A 6231-nucleotide genomic window follows, 5' to 3' on the forward strand; every position below is an offset into this window, starting at 1 on the left:
TGTTGTTTGGCAGGTCCTGGCTGGATTTGAACCCACCACGTTAGGTGTATGTGGCTGGCACCTTAGCCACTTGAGCCACAGGTGCCAAGCCATGGGGACCTGTTGATTGTAAAACACACACGTTTGTATGCTTGTGTCTGCATTCCATGTGCATTCACATGTATTTCTTGTAGGGGACGAATGCATGCCCATTTTTATATGTGTGTGTCTACAGCAGTGTCTTTCAACCTTTTTAATTTTATGGCACCTTTGAACCTATGGTTAAACTTCCACTATCCGTGGAAGTAAAAGAAGTAAAAGAGTAAAAAAAGAATATACTTACTGAGCTTTGAACTTCTTCCGAAAATAATTTCATTTTGAAAATTTGCAGCACACCTAAGATCCTCTCCTGGTACACCAGTGTGCTGCCACATACCAGTTGAAAATCACTGCTCGGGCATACGAGTTCCTGTTGGTATCTGCAGGTGTGTGTCTTCTGCTGTGTATGTGAGTAGAACTCTGTGTTCAAGTGTGGAGGGGCTGGAGACGGTGTTCATTTTAGAGCAGACTGCTGACTCCCACCCATACTATGTAACTGGGGGCAAGTTTCTTCAAAATACTGTGTCTTGGTTTTCTCCCCTGTGGGATGGGGATAATGACTGCTGTCTACTTACCGGGGTGCTTTGGGGCAGTGCTGCTGAAAACACAGATCGGACTGGTGCCTGTCCTAGACCTGTTTGTTACTGGTCTATGTCGAGATTGGTACAGGCATTTCAGAGCCTTTTATGGTCTCTTAATTGCCGCAGCATCTGAGCATGTGATGGGTAGACGGGTCTTGTGGAACAGGGTTTGGGTTTTGGACAAGTTTGAGTATTGATTTTACTGTCAGATCACATATTAGATCCTTGACAGGTTGGAAATTAAGTTTTTATTTTCTGGGTTTTGTTTTGTTTTTAGTTGAGATGAGGGTCTCACTCTGGCTCAGGATGGTTTTGAACTCCTGAGCTCAAGTGATCCTCCAGCCTCAGCCTCCTAGAGGGCTAAGATTACAGGCATGAGCCACTGCACCTGGCCAGCTTGGAAATTAAAATGAAAGAAAAAAGAAAAACAAACCAGGTCTTTCCCCACAGATAGTGTGAGTAGCGGGGGTTTGTGGGATTAAGCAGGATGACACACGCAGAGCTGTCCTACAGTGCCTGGCAGAGTGAGTGTGCTAAGGACAGTCTCTGCTCTTATGACGTGGGGTGAGCGTGTGGATATAGGGTCTGAGCAGGGTGTGGGGCTGAGTTTGAGCATGAGCCCGCACCTGTGTTCCTGTGTGTGCGTGAATGAGGGGAGGGAGGAATTGTATGGCTTTGTATGTGAAATGTACTATGTATAGCCTACGGCATGAATGTGTGTGCCGTGGGAATCGCTTGCAAATCAGCCCCTGTCAATTTCTGACAGCCTGGGGACCCCGGTCCCCAGGGCTGAGGAGGGGCCATGGCAGCAGCAGTGGTAGCCCTAGAGTCGCAGTTTTACCCTTGTGGCATCTGGGGTGCAGCATGGGAAGAGGTGCCCACATAGGATTTTGGGGGACAGGGCTGGTCGAGTCAGATGCTTTGGTCTGATGGGATCTATGGAGGTGTATGGGAGGGGTGGAGCATTATTTATTTATTTATTTATTTAGGCTGGGGCTGGGTTTGAACTCACCACCTCTGGCATATGGGGCCGGTGCCCTACTCCTTTGAGCCACAGGCGCTGCCGAGGGGTGGAGCATTTTTTACAGTCCCACTGGGGTGCAGGCCTCCATAGCCATTGTGACAAACCCAGTGAAAGGCTATGGGGAAGGCCCCTCCCTTATTTCTCTTTTTGTCCTTGAGGACATCTTTTGTGGCAGCAAAAACACGCTGTCTTTGATAAAGGACTGCTCCTGTGGGTGCCCATATGAAGCTAGGAGGAGCAGAGACTGGTCTCAGCTGTCCTCCAGGTGGGGAAGAAGAATGAGAAGAAGGCAGAGAGGAGCTCGCAAGGGTTTGGTGAGGGAGCTAGGGTCTGGGGGACCGGGGTCAGTGTCCCTGAGCAGACCACCCTGAGATTGTACCGGATCTCAGAATAGGCAGGAGAGCCTGGGGAAAGCCTAGTTTGGGCCTGGGGTTGGGGCAGGTGAAACCAGGAAGAAGATCCTGACTCCTCAGAGGAACTGGGCTAGGACCCAAGTCATTGTGGGTGGTGGCTCTGAGGCCCCAGGGTACCTGAGGAAGGCCTGGAGTTGGCAAGCTGGGCCCATAGTGCTGTGTTCCTGGCCCAGTGGGCCTCACTGCAGCTCTCATGGATGCATCGCCTTGTGGGATCTCATGGCTTTGCCAACATGGTTTATAAACTTCAGTAGGGATTATGGTCAGTACAGTAGCCCATGTTCACATCAGTATTACTTACATGGTGTCTCTGTCCATTCCTGCTGCTGTAAAATATCTCAGACTGGGTAACTTATAAAGAACAGGGATTTATTTTTCACAGTTGTAGAGGCTGGGAAGTCCAAGGTCAAGGCATCAGTGGTTTGATGTCCGGTAAGGGCCTTTTCCTCCCCGATGGCAATATCTCGGTGACCTCATGTGGCAGAAGGGACAGAAGAGCAAAAGTCCTCATGTAGTTGAAGAGCTGAAGAGCTAGCAAGCTAACCCCTGTGTGAAGCCCTTTTGCAAAGGTCTGGACCCCACTTCCTGGGCTCTTACCTCATGGCCCCGTCATCTCCTAAAGGCCCCATCTCTGAATACTGTCAAATTGCTGATTAAGTCTCCACACATGACTTTGGAGCAGTGGTTCTCAACCTTCCTAATGCCTCCTAATGCTGTGACCCTTTAATACAGTTGCTCGTGTTGTGGTGACCCTCAACCATACAGTTATTTTCGTTGCTACTTCATATTTGCTACTGTTACGAATCATAATGTAAATATCTGATATGCAGGATGTATTTTCATTGTTACAAAGGGGTTGCGACCCACAGGTTGAGAACCGCTGCTTTGGAGGGACATTCAGACCACAGCACATAGTAATTCACAAAAGATATATTTCACTTCATACCTTCATATCCGCTATTCCCTCTGCTTGGAATACTGTCTCCATCCTTAGCTTCCTGGAAAACTCCTAGTCATGCTTTGGAAGCCCACTCAGCACCTGGAGGGGCTCCCATTCAGGGCTAATTGCACCCCTCCTGGAAGCTATAGACACTTTGGTGCATGTGTTACCCTGAGTTGTAACGAGACCTTTCATGGACTGAGGACTTCCACAAGGACAGGCACATGTCCAGGTCACTGCAGCATTCCTAGTATCAGCCTGGTGCCTGGTACATCATAGGTGCCCGATTCATTGGCAATGAAGTGTCCCAAATGCCCTGATAAGTTCTCAAGTGCAGGAGTCATTTCTGTTTCCGTGGTATCTGATGCAGCGCCTTTCATGTAATGGGAGTTCAGTAAGCACTTTTTGAATGAATGAGTGAGCAAGTGAGTGACAGAATCAGGGGACAGCCTCCCCTATCTCATCCTTCTCTCACTTCTAGGCCACCCATTTTCGAGACTCCACTTCAGCCCCCTCCCCACCTCTTCCCTAACCACCAGAGCATTGCCCAAGCATGTTCTCAGGGACACTAGTCCCATAAGCTGCTCCCCTATAGGAGAAACTTGCAAATAATAGCACCTTTTTAGAAAAGCACTTTACACTTTCAGTGTATTGAAAGCTCTGCAATATCCTGAAATAAATCTGATTAACATACCCATTTATGGAATTTGCCCAAGTTATTTGACCAAGAACCCTTCCCAAAAGTCCAGGCCATCTGCAGAGGGTGGCAAAGAAATGTATATACATTTAGGAAAGGAAAAAAAACTATTAAAATTGTAAAACTAAGTATATACCGATAACAAAAGATGAATACAAGTCATGGTTGTAATTGTAGAAGTCAAATGTCTTGAGTATTACAATTTTAATAAAATCTTTTCCTTTCTTAAAATGTGTATACACTTTTTTGGCACCCTCTGTATTGGACAAACATTTATTGAGTGTCTAGCATGAGGCAGGTATTGCCTGGGTTGGGGAGAACAGCAGAACGTAGGACAGATACGGGCCTACATCACCGGCTTCTTGCCCAGCAAAATAACAAGAATGAAGTCCGTGGGTGCTCAGGGCTTTCCAGGTTTCATTTTGTTTCCTCCTTGCCCGTACTCCAGGAGTTAGATATTAAATTGTCCCCGTTTCACGGACGTGAAGATGAGACTTAGGTAGGTGACCTCTCAAGGCAGCGAACAAAAAGCAGAGTTGGGATATGAACCCCTGAACTCCTGAGAGCAGAGCTCAAACTTTTTTTTTTTTTGGCAGGGGTTAGGTTTGAACCCGCCACCTCCAGCATATGGGGCTGGTGCCCTACCCTTTTGAGCCATAGGCACCACCCAGAGCTCAAACTTTTAAACACGACTGAGGGTTCTGAGAACATTGAAGAGCTGTTGCTTGATTTCAGCACCCCATCCCAGCCCAGGCCAAAGCCCCACCCCAGCCCCAACCTCCCCCTCAGCCCCACTCTAGCTCCATTCTTAGCCCTGAAAAACTCTTGGTCATGCTTTCAAACCCTGCTCAGCACCTCTGGGAGCTCCCAATTATTCCTGCAGAACCGTGGAGGAAAAAAAAGGACTGAGTCCCAGCGATAATTTTTACAGTTCACATTTATTTTGGAAAAAAATGTTTTGCTAAAAATACTCCTACAAAGGCATCGGAGTAACAGGGTCAGGTTGATCTTGGACACAGCTGGTGAGATTTCCTTGGTCACATCAGTGAGGAGACTGGAGGAGCTGGGTCTGACCCACGGCCATTGAACTCAGTGTGTCACTCCCTGACCTCCCAACATTGTCGGGAAAACCCAAGTGTTTGACCAGAGAAAACAGGGTTCTGTGAAACTCCACCCGATGGCCTCAGGCCCCCTGGATGAGAGCCCTGGACTGCATAGCTGGGTGGTGACCTCAAGAGGGGGTCTAGCACTTGTTCCCACCACCTGTGGCTCTGACAGCAGTTCTGGGGGGGGGCGGGCATGCTCAGAAAGGGTGTCAGAGAGTTCCTTGGGGGTCTGGGATTTGTCTGGCCAAGGAGCTGACAGTGGAGGGGCTGAGGGGCGACCACTAGTAGCAGCATAGTGTACCGTAGTGATTAAGAGGGTGGGTTGTGTGTGACCTGGGAGAGCCATTCACATCATGTCTCTGAGTTTCCTAGTCTGTGGAGTGGGAGTGACCATTGTACCTGTCTCACAGAGTGGCATGAGGATTAAGCAAGACACTTCATGTAGAAAAAGATGAGCACGGTGTCTGGCACATTGTTGGCACTCAAGCAATAGCAGCTATGACTATGAATTGGGGCTGGGCACGAACAGGCAGTAATTGCTCTTCTCCGGAATCCAAAGAGGCCGACTGGGAGCGAATGTTCCTGGGTCAGCCTCAGAGTCTGGACTTTGTGCCCTTCTGTCTGAGTCCCTGTCCATAGAGGGAGAGCAGCCAGGCTGAACGCTGAGTTACCCACAGGCCCCTGAGGCCCACCTCCCAGGGAGCAGTGGCTAAAGCTGTAAAGAGGGAAGAGAGTCCTGGAGTGGGACAGGGCCAGCGCGGACGTGGAAGCTGCATCCCGAGCGTCAGAAGGAAGGCACCTGGCTCCGGGGTTTGCAGCAAGACCCAATGGTTGTCCAGGGTTAAAACTCTGGCTCTGAGCAAGAAGGTGGTTTCCTTGCAGAATAGCCTTTGGCCGGGGTCTCCCAAAGCAAATCCCTGGCCCTGAAGCTTCCAGCCTTGGGGGAGAGGAGATGAATCTCTCCTCAATTGAGCCAGGGGAGAGGGGGGTCCCTGCTTGGTTCCTGAGCAGAACTGTCAGAGCCCATGAACCAGTGGGCACTGTGGCCCAGTGGGGCTTTGCTCTGCTACGGCTTGGAACAGTCAGGCCTGCCTTGTCTCCTGCAAGGCCTGAAGCGTGCAGTCCTGCTACTCTACCAGGGAGAAGAATTCTGCATCAAACTCAAAAGGAGGGTCTTTGGCTCTTGCCAAGGTCCATCTGTGACCCAGATTCAAAGGACGGAGCTTTTCTTAGTATTTGTTCTCAGCTTATCTCCCTCTCCATCTCCTTCTCTCTCTCTTTGTGCTTTTTTTAATGCTAGGGTCTTCAGGTTTGGAGATCAGTGATAAACAACAGGGCTTGAAATTTCGAGAATTAGCAGCATAGAATCACATAGCGATGGCATCCTAAAAA

This window comes from Otolemur garnettii, unplaced genomic scaffold (genome assembly GCF_000181295.1).
Source record: "Otolemur garnettii isolate 467f Iridium unplaced genomic scaffold, OtoGar3 scaffold00009, whole genome shotgun sequence".
Lineage (NCBI taxonomy): Eukaryota > Metazoa > Chordata > Mammalia > Primates > Galagidae > Otolemur > Otolemur garnettii.